Consider the following 16164-nt stretch of genomic DNA (forward strand, 5'->3'; position numbering starts at 1 on the left):
AAGAAACAACAAGTGTTGGTGAAGATGTGGAAAAAAGGGAACTCTCACACACTGTTGGTGGGAATGTCAACTGGTGCAGCCATTATGGAAAACAGTATATCGGAGGTTCCTCACAGAACTAAAATAGAACCACTTATAGGATCCAGCAATTCCACTCCTGGGTATTTATCTGAAAAAAAAAAGAAAATACTAATTTGAAAAGATATATGGGGACTTCCCTGGTGGCGCAGTGGTTAAGAATCCTCCTGCCAATGCAGGGGACACGGGTTCGAGCCCTGGTCCAGGAAGATTCCACATGCCATGGAGCAACTAAGCCCATGAGCCACAACTACTGAGCCTGTGCTCTGGAACCTGTGAGCCACAACTACTGAGCCCATGTGCCACAACTACTGAAGCCTGCGCACCTAGACCCATGCTCCACAACAAGAAAAGCCACCGCAATGAGAAGCCTGTGCACCACAACGAAGAGTAGCCCCCCCATCACAACTAGAGAAAGCCCATGCACAACAACGAAGACCCAACGCAGCCACAAATAAATAAATATAAATAAATAAATAAAATTTTTTTTAAATAAATATTTTTTAAAAAGAAAAGATATATGTACCATGTTCATTGCAGCACTATTTATAATAGCAAGATATGAAAGCAACCTAAATATCCATCAATAGATGAATGCATAAAGAAGGTGTGATACACACAAACACATCCCCCCGCCCCCCCACACACAGGGATATTACTCAGCCATAAAAAAGAATACAACATTGCCATTTGCAAGAACATGGATGGACCTAGAGGATATTATGCTAAGTGAAATAAGTCAGATACAGAAGGAAAAATACCATAAAAAAAAACAAAACAAATGAACAAAACAGAGACACATAGATACAGAACTGAACTGGTGGTTGCCAGAGGGGAGGCGGGGGCGGGAGGACAGACAAAGTGGGTGAAGGGGATTAAGAGGTACAAACTTCCAGCTATTAAGTAAATAAGTAATGGAATTAATGTGCAGCATAGGGAATATAGTCAATAATATTATAATAACTCCATATGGTGACAGATGGTAACTAGACTTATCCTGGTGATCATTTCATAATGTATAAAAATATTGAATCACTATGTTATACACCAGAAACTAATATTGTATGTCAATTATAATAAAAAAATTATTGTAACAAATGGTGAATATTTACTATGAGCCCTAAATTAGACACTATTGTTGTATAAATGCTAAATTTATTGTGTGGGGGAATTGTATTATAATTTATATAGGAGAATGTCCTTGTTCTTAGGAGATTTACCCTAAAATATTTAGTGGTAAAGTGTCTGAATGTAAGCAACTTCAAATGTTTCATCAATATATTTTTATGTCTATATCTCTACTCGTATCATAGAGAGAGATAAATAAATCAGATGTGAAACAAACAAAAAATCGGCCCTCTGTAAAAGCTATGAGAACACCAACAAAAACTGTCAAAATCAACTTTTTAGAGGTCTAGAAATTAACAAGAAGTTTGCAACAATCTGAGGAGCATTTATTCAAGAAAAATAGCTGAATTTTGGTAAAAACAGTGATACTGTGGTGTTTTAACATACTTTATTCCCAATCTCCTCTACTCAGGTCTGCTATAGCCTTGACAACCAAGACCCTTACAATCATGGTAGCCATGAAAACTAGCAGCCCTACAGCCACTGTAGGAAATCAGGTATAAAGCTACCCAAGAGCCCTACGCCTAAGGAATTGTCAACCCCCATTCACAGGGCTTCTCTTTATTTGACTTGAACCAGAGCTTAGTCACAACAAACATCCTTTACCTCCAAGGCATTTGTCAAAAAAAAAAAAAAAAAAGCAGCTATTGTTTAACATCATGGATGCCTGAGGCAGTGCCAGTTGGAGCAAACAATAAGTGACCAAAACACTTAAAAGGCAAAGCTGGAGAACTGTGTGTGTGTGTGTGTGTGTGTGTGTGTGTGTGTGTGTGTTGGGGGGCTGTCTTTGACAAGCTATGATACATTCTTGGCAATTTAGAAGGTCATGCACGTGTGCAGGGCTATGAGCATACCTATAAATTACTTAAGGAAGCCCTAATCTCTCACCTCTGGTTGACCTTGAGGCTTTGAAAATGTTGGAAGTGAAGACTAAGACAGAGTTGTACATTACCTACAGGGCATAGAAAGCATGTCCCAACATACACAGCAATAGAGATACTCAGCAAAGACTGGGGGACTCACTGGTTCAAAGCATTTAAGGAAATATAAGTCCTGTCATTAGAGGGCCATAAAGCTAACTGAGCAGAGACTTCAGTGGCCACACACAACAAAGAACACAGACTTTACAGAATATAGACATTGCCTCAGGAAAGTAAATAAACAAACAAAAAGCAACAACAACAGCAAGAAAACAATAAACTCTGGGAAATAGAGTAAGTCTGATTTACACAGTTCCATATTATATTATTTCAAATGTCCAGTTTTCAACAAAAATTATGACATGTAAAGAAACAAGAGTATGACGTATACATGGAGGAAAAGGCAGTCAGCAGAAAATGTCCTTCAGGAAGCCCAGAAGTTGGGCTTACTAAACAAGAGCTTTAAATCATCTATTATAAATATGTACAAAGGACTACAGGAAAACTTATCTAAAGATCTAAAGAAAAGTATGGCGATGTGGCAAAGACGTCTCATCAAATAAGGAATATCAATAGATAGACATTATTTTAAAAAATAGAAATTTTAGAGTTGAAAAGTACAAAACAAATGAAAATTTCACTAGAGAAACTCAAGAGCAGATATAAGGTAGCAGAAGAAAGAATAAGTGAACCTGAAAATTTGTCAATTGAGATTATCCAGTCTGAGGTACAGAAAGAAAAAAGAAAAATGAATAGTCTCAGAGACTTGTAGGAAACCATCAAGCACAGCAACATAGATATAATGGGAGCCCTAAAGTAGAGGAGAAACGGCCAGAAAGAATGTTTGCAGAAATAATGGATGAAAACTTCTGAAATTTAAAGAAAAACAATCTATACATCCAACAAACTCCAATAACTCCAAATCACACACATTGTAAACAGACTGTTCAAAGACAAAGATGAAGACAGAATCTTGAAAGCAGCAAAAGTAAAATGATTCAGTAGGTACCAGAAATCCTCAACAGGAATAACAGCCAATTTCTCATCAGAAATATGAAGCCAAAAGAAAGTGGAATGACTTATCCAAAGTACTTGAAGAAGACTTTCAATAGTTCAATATCCAGGCAATTCTCCTTCAAAAAGACGGAAAATTAAGACTTTCTCAAACAAAAACAGATAATCCATCACTAACAGAACTTCCCTATAAGAATTATTAAAGAGAATCCTTCAGAGACCTTCAAAATGGCGGAGGAGTAAGCTATGGAGATCACCTTCCGCCCCACAAATACATCAGAAATACATCTACATGTGGAAGAACTCCTACAGAACACCTACAGAACGCTGGCAGAAGACCTCAGACTTCCCAAAACGCAAGAAACTCCCCCACGTACCTGGGTATGGCAAAAGAAAAAAGAAAAAACAGAGACAAAAGAATAAGGATGGGACCAGCACCTCTGGGAGGGAGCTGTGAAGGAGGAAAAGTTTCCACACAATAGGAAGCCCCTTCACTGGCAGAGATGGGGGTGGCAGCAGGGAAGCTTCAGAGCCATGGAGGAGAGCACAGCAACAGGGGTGCAAAGGGCAAAGCAGAGAGATTTCCGCACAGAGGATCAGTGCCAATCAGTACTCACCAGCCTGAGAGGCTTGTCTGCTCTCAGTGGGTGGGGGCTGAGAGCTGAGGCCTCAGCTTCGGAGGTCAGATCATCCCAGGGAGAGGACTGGGGATGGCCACAAGAACACAGCCTGAAGGGGGCTAGTGTGCCACAGCTAGCTGAGAGGGAGTCCAAAAAAGTCTGGAACTGGATAAGAGGCAAGAGACCACTGTTTCGGGGTGCGTGAGGAGAGGGGATTCAGAGCACCGCCTAAGCGAGCTCCAGAGACAGGTGCGAGCCGTGGCTATCAGCATGGACACCAGAGACAGGCATGAAATGCTAAGGCTACTGCTGCAGCCACCAAGAAGCCTGTGTGTAAGCACAGGTCACTATCCACACCTCCCCTCCTGGGAACCTGTGCAGCCCGCCACTGCTAGTCCCGTGACCCAGGGACAACTTCCCTGGGAGAACACACAGCGCACCTCAGGCTCTTGCAACGTCACCGTGGCCTCTGCCGCCGCAGGCTGGCCCTGCATTCCATGCCCCTCCCTCCCCATGGCCTGAGTGAGCCAAAGCCCCCTAATCAGCTGCTACTTTAACCCCGTCATGTCTGAGCGAAGAACAGACACCCTCAGGCGACCTACACGCAGAGGCAGGGCCAAATCCAAAGCTGAACCCCATGAGCTGTGCAAACAAGGAAGAGAAAGGGAAATTTCTCCCAGAGCCTCAGGAGGAGCAGATTAAATCTCCACAATCAACTTGATGTACCCTGCATCTCTGGAATACCTGAACAGAAAACGAATCATCCCAAAGTTGAGGAGATGGACCTTGTGTGATTTTCTCTGTATAGCTTTGCTTTTACCATTTGTCGAAGGGTTCTGTCTGTCCATTTTTTAGTTTTTTAGTATACTTTTTTAGCTCTTGTTATCATTGGTGGATTTGTTTTTTGGTTTGCTTGCTCTTTCTTTTTTTTAAATTATTTTTCAATATATTTTTTATTTTTAATAATTTTTTAATTTTTTAATTTTAATAACTTTATTTAATTTCCCTACCTTCCTCTCTCTCTCTCTCTCTCTCTCTCTCTCTCTCTCTCTCTTTCTCTCTTTCTCTCTTTCTTTCTTTCTCCCTTTTCTTCTGACCCTTGTGGCTGACAGGGGTCTAGAGCTCTGGCCGGGTGTCAGGTCTGTGCCTCTGAGGTGGGAGAGCTGAGTTTAGGACATTGGTCCACCAGAGACCTCCCGGCTCCATGTAATATCAAACAGCGAGAGCTCTCCCACAGACCTCCCTCTCAATGCTAAGACCCAGCTCCACTCAACGACCAGCAAGCTACAGTGCTGGACACCTGACGCCAAACACCTAGCAAGACAGAAACACAACACCACCCATTAGAATATAGGCTGCCTAAAATCATAATAAGGTCACTGACACCCCAAAACATACCACCAGATGCTGTCCTGCCCACCAGAAAGACAAGATCCACCCTCACCCACCAGAACACAGGCACCAGTCCCCTCCACCAGGAAGCCTACACAACCCACTGAACCAACCTTACGCACTGGGGGCAGACACCAAAAACAGTGGGAACTACGAACCTGCAGCCTGTGAAAAGGAGACCCCAACCACAGTAAGTTAAGCAAAATGAGAAAACAGAGAAACATACAGCAGATGAAGGAGCAAGGTAAAAACCCACCAGACCAAACAAATGAAGAAGAAATAGGCAATCTACCTGAAAAAGAATTCAGAATAATGATAGTAAAGATGATCCAAAATCTTGGAAATAGAATGGAGAAACATACAAGAAACTTTTAACAAGGACCTAGAAGAACTAAAGAACAAACAAACAACGATGAACAACACAATAAATGAAATTAAAAATTCTCTATAAGGAATCAATGGCAGAATAACTGAGGCAGAAGAACGGATAAGTGACCTGGAAGATAAAATAGTGGAAATAACTACTGCAGAGCAGAATAAAGAAAAAAGAATGAAAAGAATTGAGGACAGTCTCAGAGACCTCTGGGACAACATGAAATGCACCAACATTCGAATTATAGGGGTCCCAGAAGAAGAAGAGAAACAGAAAGGGAGTGAGAAAATATTTGAAGAGATTATAGTTGAAAATTTCCCAAATATGGGAAAGGAAATAGTCAATCAAGTCCAGGAAGCACAGAGAGTCCCATACAGGATAAATCCAAGGAGAAACATGCCAAGACACATATTAATCAAACTGTCAAAAATTAAATACAAAGAAAAAATATTAAAAGCAGCAAGGGAAAAACAAGAAATAACATACAAGGGAATCCCCATAAGGTTAACAGCTGATCTTTCAGCAAAACTCTGCAAGCCAGAAGGGAATGGCAGGACATATTTAAAGTGATGAAAGGGAAAACCCTACAACAAAGATTGCTCTATCCAGCAAGGATCTCATTCAGATTTGACGGAGAAATCAAAACCTTTACAGACAAACAAAAGCTAAGAGAATTCAGCACCAACAAACCAGCTTTACAACAAATGCTAAAGGAACTTCTCTAGGCAGGAAACACAAGAGAAGGAAAAGACCTACAATAACAAACCCAAAACAATTTAGTAAATGGTAATAGGAACAAACATATTGATAACTACCTTAAATGTAAATGGATTAAATGCTCCAACCAAAAGACACAGACTGGCTGAATGGATACAAAAAAAAGACCCATACATATGCTGTCTACAAAGGACCCACTTCAGACCTAGGTACACATACAGACTGAAAATGAGGGGATGGAAAAAGATATTCCATGCAAATGGAAATCAAAAGAAACCTGGAGTAGCAATTCTTGTATCAGACAAAATAGGCTTTAAAATAAAGACTATTACAAGAGACAAAGAAGGACACTACATAATGATCAAGGGATCAATCCAAGAAGAAGATATAACAATTGCAAATATTTATGCACCCAAAATAGGAGTACCGCAATACATAAGGCAAATGCTAATAGCCATAAAAGGGGAAATCAACAGTTATACAATCATAGTAGGCGGCTTTAACACCCCACTTTCCCCAATGGACAGATCAACCATCATGAAAATAAATAAGGAAACACAAGCTTTAAATGATACATTAAACAAGATGGAATTAATTGATATTTATAGGACATTCCATCCAAAAACAACAGAAAACACTTTCTTCTCAAGTGCTCATGGAACATTTTCCAGGATAGATCATATCTTGGGTCACAAATCAAGCCTCAGTAAATTTAAGAAAATTGAAATTGTATCAACTATCTTTTCCGACCACAACCCTATGAGACTAGATATCAATTACAGGAAAAAAATATGTAAAAAATACAAACACATGGAGGCTAAACAATACACTACTAAATAACCAAGAGATCTCTGAAGATATCAAAGAGGAAATAAAAAAATACCTACAAACAAATGACAATGAAAACACGTTGACTCAAAACCTATGAGATGCAGCAAAAGCAGCTCTAAGAAGGAAGTTTATAGCAATGCACTCCTACTTCAAGAAACAAGAAACATCTTAAATAAACAACCTAACCTTACACCTAAAGCAATTAGAGAAAGGAGAACAAAATACCCAAAGTTAGCAGAAGAAATCATAAAGATCAGATCAGAAATAAATGGGAAAAAAATGAAGGAAATGATAGCAAAGATCAATAAAACTAAAAGCTGGTTCTTTGAGAAGGTAAACAAAATTGATAATAACCATTAGCCAGACTCATCAAGAAAAAAAAGGGAGAGGACTCAAAACAACTGAACTAGAAATAAAAAAGGAGAAGTAACAACTGACACTGCAGAAATACAAAGGATCATGAGAGATTACTACAAGCAACTATATGCCAATAAAATGGACAACCTGCAAGAAATGGACAAATTCTTAGGAAAGCACAACCTTCTGTGACTGAACCAGGAAGGAATAGAAAATATAAACAGACCAATCACAAGCACTGATATTGAAACTGTGATTAAAAATCTTCCAACAAACAAAAGCCCAGGACCAGATGGCTTCACAGGTGAATTCTGTCAAACATTTAGAGAACAGCTAACACCTATCCTTCTCAAACTCTTCCAAAATATAGCAGAGGGAGGAACACTCCCAAACTCATTCTACGAGGCCACCATCATGCTTATACCAAAACCAGACAAAGATGTCACAAAAAAAGGAAAAACTACAGGAAACACAAAAGACCCCGAATAGCCAAAACAATCTTGAGAAAGAAAAACGGAGCTGGAGGAATCAGGTGCCCAGACTTCAGACTATACTACAAAGCTACAGTAATCAAGACAGTATGGTACTGGCACAACAACAGAAATGTAGATCAATGGAACAGGATAGAAAGCCCAGAGATAAACCTACACACATGTGGTCATCTTACTTTTGATAAAGGAGGCAAGTACATACAATGGAGAAAAGAGAGCCTCTTCAATAAGTGGTGCTGGGAAAACTTGACAGCTACAGGTAAAAGAATGAAATTAGAACACTCCCTAACACCATACACACAAAAAAACTCAGAATGGATTAAAGACCTAAATGTAAGGCCAGACACTATCAAACTCTTAGAGGAAAACATAGGCAGAACACTCTATGACATAAATCACAGCAAGATCCTTTTTGACCCACCTCCTAGAGAGATGGAAATAAAAACAAAAATAAACAAATGGGACCTAATGAAACGTAAAAGCTTTTGCACAGCAAAGGAAAAAAATAAACAAGATGAAAAGACAACCCTCAGAATGCGAGAAAATATTTGCAAATGAAGCAACTGACAAAGGATTAATCTCCAAAATTGACAAGCAGCTCATGCAGCTCCATATAAAAAAGGAAACAACCCAATCCAAAAATGGGCAGAAGACCTACATAGACATTTCTCCAAAGAAGATATACAGATTGCCAACAAACACATGAAAGGATGCTCATCTTCACTAATCATTAGAGAAATGCAAATCAAAACTACAATGAGGTATCACCTCACACTGGTCAGAATGGCCATCATCAAAAAATCTACAAACAATAAATGCTGGAGAGGGTGTGGAGAAAATTGAACCCTCTTGCACTGTTGGTGGGAATGTAAATTGATATAGCCATTATGGAGAACAGTATGGAGGTTCCTTAAGAAACTAAAAATGGAACTACCATATGACCCAGCAGTCCCACTACTGGGCATATACCCTGACAAAGCCATAATTCAAAAGGGTCATGTACCACAATGTTCACTGCAGCTCTATTTACAATAGCCAGGACATGGAAGCAACCTAAGTGTCCATTGACAGATGAATGGATAAAGAAGATGTGGCACATATATACAATGGAATATTACTCAGCCATAAGAAGAAACGAAATTGAGTTATCTGTAGTGAGGTGGATGGACCTAGAGTCTCTCATACAGAGTGAAGTAAGTCAGAAAGAGAAAAACAAATACCATATGCTAACACATATATATGGAATCTTAAAAAAAAAAAAAAAAGGTTCTGAAGAACCTAGGGGCAGGACAGGAATAAAGACGCAGACATAGAGAATGGACTTGAGGACACGGGGAGGGGGAAGGGTAAGCGGGGACGAAGTGAGAGAGTGGCACTGACATATATACACTATGAAATGTAAAATAGATAGCTAGTGGGAAGCAGCCACATAGCACAGGGAGATCAGCTCAGGGCTTTGTGACCACCTAGAGGGGTGGGATAGGGAGGGTGGGAGGGAGGGAGATGCAAGAGGGAAGAGATATGGGGACATACGTATATGTATAACTGATTCACTTTGTTATAAAGCAGAAACTAACACCATTGTAAAGCAATTATACTCCAATAAAGATGTTAAAACAAACAAAAAAAGAGAATTCTTCATATTAAAATGAAAGGACACTAGACAGTAGCTAAAATACACATGAAAAAATAAAGAACACCAATAAGGGAACTACACTGGTAAACCTAAGACAGTATAAATGTATTTTCTCTCATTTAACCATTCTTATTTAAAATAAAATTACATAAAGCAACAATTATTAAACTGTGTTGAAGGGTGTATATGTATATAGATGTCATCTGTATGATAATAAAATTATAAAGAAGAGGAGAGAGAACAGAACTAAATAAAAGCAAAGTTTTATGTATTATTCAAATTAAATTGGTATTAATCCATACTATACTGTTAAAAATTAAAATGTTAATTGTGAACCCCAGAACCATTACTAAGAAAATAACTCAAAAAATATAGTAATAGAAACAAGGGAATTAAAATGGTCCACTTGATAATAGTTAACACAAAAGAAGTCACTAATGCAGAAACAGAGAAACAAAAAAGACATTAAGACAGAGAAGACAGCAAAATGACAGAGGTAAATCCTACTTTATCTTACATTAAATGTAAATTGACTAAACACTCCAATCAAAAGGTAGAGTTCAGGAGAATGGATTACAAACTATAATCCAATTATATGTTGTCTACAAGAGACACACTTTAGATTCAAAGACACACATGGGAAAAAAATAATCTATGCAAGAAGTAACCAAAGGAGAGTTGCAGTGGTTATCCTAACATCAGACACACTAGACATTAAAACAAAAATTGATACTAGAAGCAAAGAAGGACATTTTATAATGATGTAACAATTAGAAACATAGGTAAATATATTCCAAGAAGACACAACAATATAACCATATATGTACTTAAATGAGCCCCAAAATACATGATGCAAAAACAAACAGGCATCTCTCTAAAGAAGATTCACAAATGGCCAAAAAGCACACGAAAATACGTTCAACATCATTAGTCATTATGGAAATATAAATCAAAATCACAATGAGATAGCTCTTCATACTCACTAGGATGGCTATAAATAAAAAGATGGACAAAACAAGTGTTGGGGAGGATGCCAAAAAATTGGAACCCTCCTACTGTGCTGGTGGAAATGTAAAATGGTGTAGTCACTGTGGTAAAAAGTTTGGTAGTTCCTCAAGAAAAGTAAACAGTTACCACAAGAACCAGCAACTTGCTAGGTATATACCCAAGAGCACTGAAAACATACGTTCACACAAAAATAGGTACAAGAGTATAACAGCGTTATTCATAATAACCAAAAAGTGGATACAACCCAAATGTCCATCAACTGATGAATAAGCAAGATATGGTATATCCATACAATGGAATATTACTTGGCCATAAAAAGAAATAAAGTACTGATGTATACTATAACATGGATGAATTTTAAAAACATTATGCTAAGTGAAAGAAGCCAGACACGGAAGGCCACATATTGCATAATTCCACTTATAGAAATGTCCAGAGTAGGCAAATCCATAGACCTAGAAACTAGATTAGTGGTAGCCAGGGGCTGGGGGGAGAGGGAGATGACAGTAATAGGTATGGGATTTCTTCATGGGGTGATGAAAATGTTCTGGAATTACTGGTGATTGTTGCACAACTTTGTGAATATATAAAAATTTATTGAACTGTACACTTTAAAAGAGTGGATTTTATGATATGTGAATTATATCTCAATTTTTTTAAAACTTAAAAATTCAGGACTAAAGTAAACTTAGAGAAAACGATACACCATGCATTCACTAATCATAAGAAAGCTGGGGTGGCTATCTTGATATAAAGTAGACTTCAGAAAAAGAAAGATTACCAAGGTTAATGTGGAACATTTCATATCGATTAAAAATTTGATTTATGAAAAGATATATAAAATTAAATTGTATGCACCTAATAATACAATGTCAAAGTAATGAAGCAAAAAAATATATAACTGAATTTTGACACTTCCCTGTCAATAACTGATAAAATAAGCAGTCAAAAATCATAAAGGGTATAGATGTGGACAACAGCATTCAAGTAATTTGACCTAACTGACATTTACATAATACTCCATCCAACAACAGAAGGATACACATTTTTTTCCAAGTGCACATGAAAACATTCGTCAAGATAGATGATATCATGAACCATAAAACAAGTCTCAATAAACAAAAGGATATAGGGTCAATAGGCAAAAAAATCAACTTTATTTCTATATATTAGCACATTTTAAAACATTTAATACCATTTATAGTATCATTAAAATCTTAGACATGTACTACCTAGGTATAAATTTAACAAAATATGTCTAAGACATGTATTCTGAAAACTACAAACATCATTGAAAGAACCGGAAAACCTAAACAGATGGAAAAATATAGCAGTTAATGAATTGAAAGGTTCATTGTTAATTCTCCCAAAAGTGGTCCATAATCTCAGTGAAATCCCAAGCACTAAGAAAACCAACAAAATTGACAATCAGGAGATAAATCCACTTTACATGAAAATTAATTTACACAATCTGAAAATAATTTTAAAATAAGTATTTAGAATCTTTCATCTAATAAGGGGAGAAAACTCCATAAAAAACAAAATTTATGAAATTAAAACAGGTAAAAATGTAAATATTTGGCATATGTTTAAAAAGAGACACTAAATGAGAAATCTTGGAATATGTAGTCAATGAAGTTAAAAATCTCAATAGAGAAAATTTTAAAATTTAATTTAATAAGTAAATTAGAATATAATACTGAAGAATTCTCCCAGAACAGGAGGATATAAAAATATTACACCAAAAAAAGCACTTAAGAAAGCAGAATAGATAAAAGTTCCAATATATGTCTAATAGCACTGTCAGAAGAAAAGAAAGAACAGCAGAAAAACAATATTCAAAGATATAAAAGCTAAGAATTTCCCCAAACTGCAGAATTCCATAAATTCTCAGATGGAAAGTACAAACTCAGTGGAAAACAATAAACAGAAATGAATCTATAGTTCTATAATCATAGTGTACTAGAATACAACAAGGATAAAATGAAAATACATTATGATAGTAAAGATTTTAATATCTCCATTACAATCTGGTAGAGGTTGCATGCAGACAAAAAATTTAATATGGAACTGAAGATATTTCAGAGAAAATAAATTTGATCTCATAATGGCAGATAGAGCCCTACAGCCAACAAATAAATTTATATATTATTTTCAAGTAAATAGAGAACATTCACAATAATTGGATTATTCATAAATATAATATATATATAATAATTGGATAATAACACATAGGAAATCACCAACAAAAATAATCAATATCGCACAGACTTCATTCAATACCCCTAATGCAATTAAATTAAAATACTACAATAAAAGAGTGTATGTATGTGTATGTATGTATGTATGGCGGGAAGGCGAGGGGGAAAAAGAGTATATACACACATATAAATCCTATATATCTTGAAATTAAAACAAACTCCTAAATAGCTCATAAGTTAAAGTAAAAAGCATAAAATAAATTTTATAAAAATTATAAAATATCTAGAACCAAATAATTTTAAAACAGTTTCATCAATCCCCTTAGAATGCCAGTTAAGCAGCACTTGCAAGTAAATCCAATGCCTTAAAGACAGATATTAAAACGAGAAAAGCAATGAAAAATAGGGAGAATAACACAAAATTCAGAGTAGTGACCAGCCAAAGGAAGAAGGGAGGAGGGATTCTATTAGAGAGAGAGATACAGGAGACATAACTTTTTGTATGTCTGAAATATTTCAAAATAAATGTTTTAATAATAAAAACCAAAAGCTAAATAAGTATTTGACTTATAGAGCTAATATCTCATCTATGAACACAAATGAAAGATGCTAAATATAAAATTATGAATCAAATCCAACAAAATATAGTAAAAATAATACATCCTGACTAAAAAGAATCTATCATAGGAATGGAGAAGGTGCAACATCACAAAATGTGTCCCTTCTATAGAACATGGGAGCAATGTTATAGAATAATCTCATTAGACTGAGGGAAAAGCATTCAATATAATTCAAAGCTCAGGATATTTTAAAAATTAGGGGGAATTCTCTGGCAGTCCAGTGGTTAAGACTCCGCACTCTCACTGCCGAGGGCCCAGGTTCAATCCCTGGGCGGGAACTGAGATCCCATGTCCCACAAGCCACGGGTGCAGCCATTAAAAAAAAAAAAAGGAATAGAAGGGGACTTCCTTAACTCAATAAATGAAAATCCTACAGCCAATATTATATTAGGTTGAAATATATGAAATTGTCATTGTTTTTTATTTTTTCATCAAAAAATGGCCCATCGTTAGCAATTTCATAAGATTCAATCTAATACTGGTGAAACTTCAGCGGGATAACTTAAAATAATGACAAGTATATGTACTATTATTCCCACTATTTAACATTATACTGGGGATTCTAATCAAGGACATAAGTAATAAAAAGGGGAAAAAAAGAAAAAACATTGTACAAGAGAAGTCAAAACTGACTTTATTTACAAACATGATTTCCCACATAGAAAATCCAAATAACTTATATGAGATTTCAGCAATGTTGCTGAATACAAAATATGCAACAAAGACATGTACGAAAATGTTCACAGGAGCACAATTTGTAATATCCCAATACTGGAAAAAAAATGAAAATGTCATCAACAATAGAAATGGATACAGAGGAACAGAATAGTTTTCCAAGGAAGACATACAAATAGCCAACAGGTACATGAAAAGATGCTCAACATCGCTAATCATCAGGGAAATGCAAATCAAACCCACAATTAGATATCACCTCACACAAGTCAGAGTAACTATCATGCAAAAGACAAGAGAGAACAAGTGTTGGTGAGGATCTGAAGAAAAGGGAACCCTAAGACATTTCTGGTGGGAATGTAAATTGAGCATAGCCACTATGGAAAACAGTATGGAGGTTCCTCGAAAAATCTGAAATAGAATGACCATATGCTCCAGCAATCCCACTTCTGGATATTTGCTGTGATAGAAGCAAAGAGAAGGATCTCATATCTGCACTCCCATGTTCACAATGGCATTACTCACAACAGCCAAGATATGAAAACAACCTAAGTGTCCGTCAATGGATAATGGATGAATGGATAAAGAGCATGTGATATATATGTACCAATATTATTCAGCCATCAGGAAAAAGGAAATCCTGCCATTTGTGACAACTTGGATGGACCCTGAGGGCATTACGTTAAGTGAAACAAGTCAGAGAAAAACAAATAACTGTAAGATATCACTTATATGTGGAATCTACAAAAGATAAACTCAGAGAAACAGAGACTAGGATGGTGTTTACCAAGGATTCAGGAGGTGGGGGAAATGGGGAGATATTTGTGAAAGGGTATAAACTTCCAGTTATAAGATTAACAAGTCTGGGTACTTAATGTACAGCATGGTGACGATAACTAATAACACTGTATATATACTTGAATGTTGCTGAGAGAGTAGATCTTAATTGTTTTCACCACAAAAAAGAAATGGCAACTATGTGACAGGATGGAGATGGTAGCTAATACTATGGTAGTAATCATTTTGTGATTTATAAACATATCAAATCAACATACTGTACACTTTAAACTTATACAATGCTATCTGTCAATTATATATCAGTAAAGCTGGGGGGGGAACAATAGAAAGGATAAAGAATTACTGCTTCACATAACAGCATGGATGAATTCTCACAAAGAAGTTATACGTAAAAGTGGAAGGAGGGAGGGAGGGGACGGAGGAAGGGAGGGAGAAAGAAAGAGGCTGACTTCAAAAGTTCAAAATTTGCTGTGATAGAAGTCAAGATAGTGGTTACCTCTGGGAGTGGAAGGGGGGCAGGTGGAGTGGCTGGAAGGGATGGAGCACAAGGAAGCAAACTGGGGTGCTGATAATATTCTAATTATCCATTTGGGTGGTAATTACACACTTTGGATTTGTGCACTTTCTGAATATATGCTATAGTTCTGTAAAAAGTTAACTTAAAGACTCAGCATTCTTTGTTTACCAGCAACAATAACAACAAAAAATAGAAAATAAAAACAAAAGGCATTACTAAAAAGAGCAAAAACAAAGTGAAAAAATAAGCTTCAACTAGAAGATCTTTGACATTTACATTACATATAACCAACAAAGGTTGGTGGTGTTCAAAATATATTTAACAAGAAAAAAATACTCTTATGTTCCTAAAGGGCAAAGGATATGAACTGGCTATTCACAGAAAAGGAAACCTCTAGGATTGGAGTTTGGAGTTATGCAGCCACATTCTGGAAATGCCTGGAGACACTAAAAGCTAGAAGAACAAGGAAGGGTCTTCCCCAAGAGCCTTCTAAGGGAGCGCTGCCCTGCCAATACCTTTGTTTTAACTTCTGGGCTCCAGTAAATGTGAGAGAATAAATTTCTGTCCTTTAAGACTCCAAGTTTGAGGAAATTTGTTATGGAAGCCCTAGGAAATTAAACCAATTCCCTAAGACTCGGTAGTTCCATTTCTAAATCTATTCCCTAGAGCATTGGGTCTCTACAAGATCCAACACCCTCCTTTTAAATTTTTTTTTTTTTTTTAACTTTGGGTTTATTTATTTATTTATGGCTGTGCTGGGTCTTCGCTTCTGTGCAAGGGCTTTCTCTAGT

General features: G+C 36.6%; 1 protein-coding gene across 3 annotated transcripts in view; it reads right to left on the reverse strand.

Annotated features, from left to right (window-relative positions):
• The window catches only part of SPATA6 (spermatogenesis associated 6), a 149571-nt gene that overhangs the window by 127024 nt on the left and 6383 nt on the right, over positions 1–16164 (reverse strand). The window contains exon 2 of one of the 3 annotated variants that reach the window (XM_068539847.1): positions 49–169. The exons of the other annotated variants lie outside the window; for them this stretch is intronic. The gene's annotated coding sequence lies outside the window, so the exon portion shown is untranslated. The remainder of the gene's footprint in view (positions 1–48; positions 170–16164) is intronic. 3 annotated transcript variants of the gene reach the window in all.

The sequence above is a fragment of the Eschrichtius robustus genome, chromosome 3, assembly GCF_028021215.1.
Source record: "Eschrichtius robustus isolate mEscRob2 chromosome 3, mEscRob2.pri, whole genome shotgun sequence".
NCBI lineage: Eukaryota > Metazoa > Chordata > Mammalia > Artiodactyla > Eschrichtiidae > Eschrichtius > Eschrichtius robustus.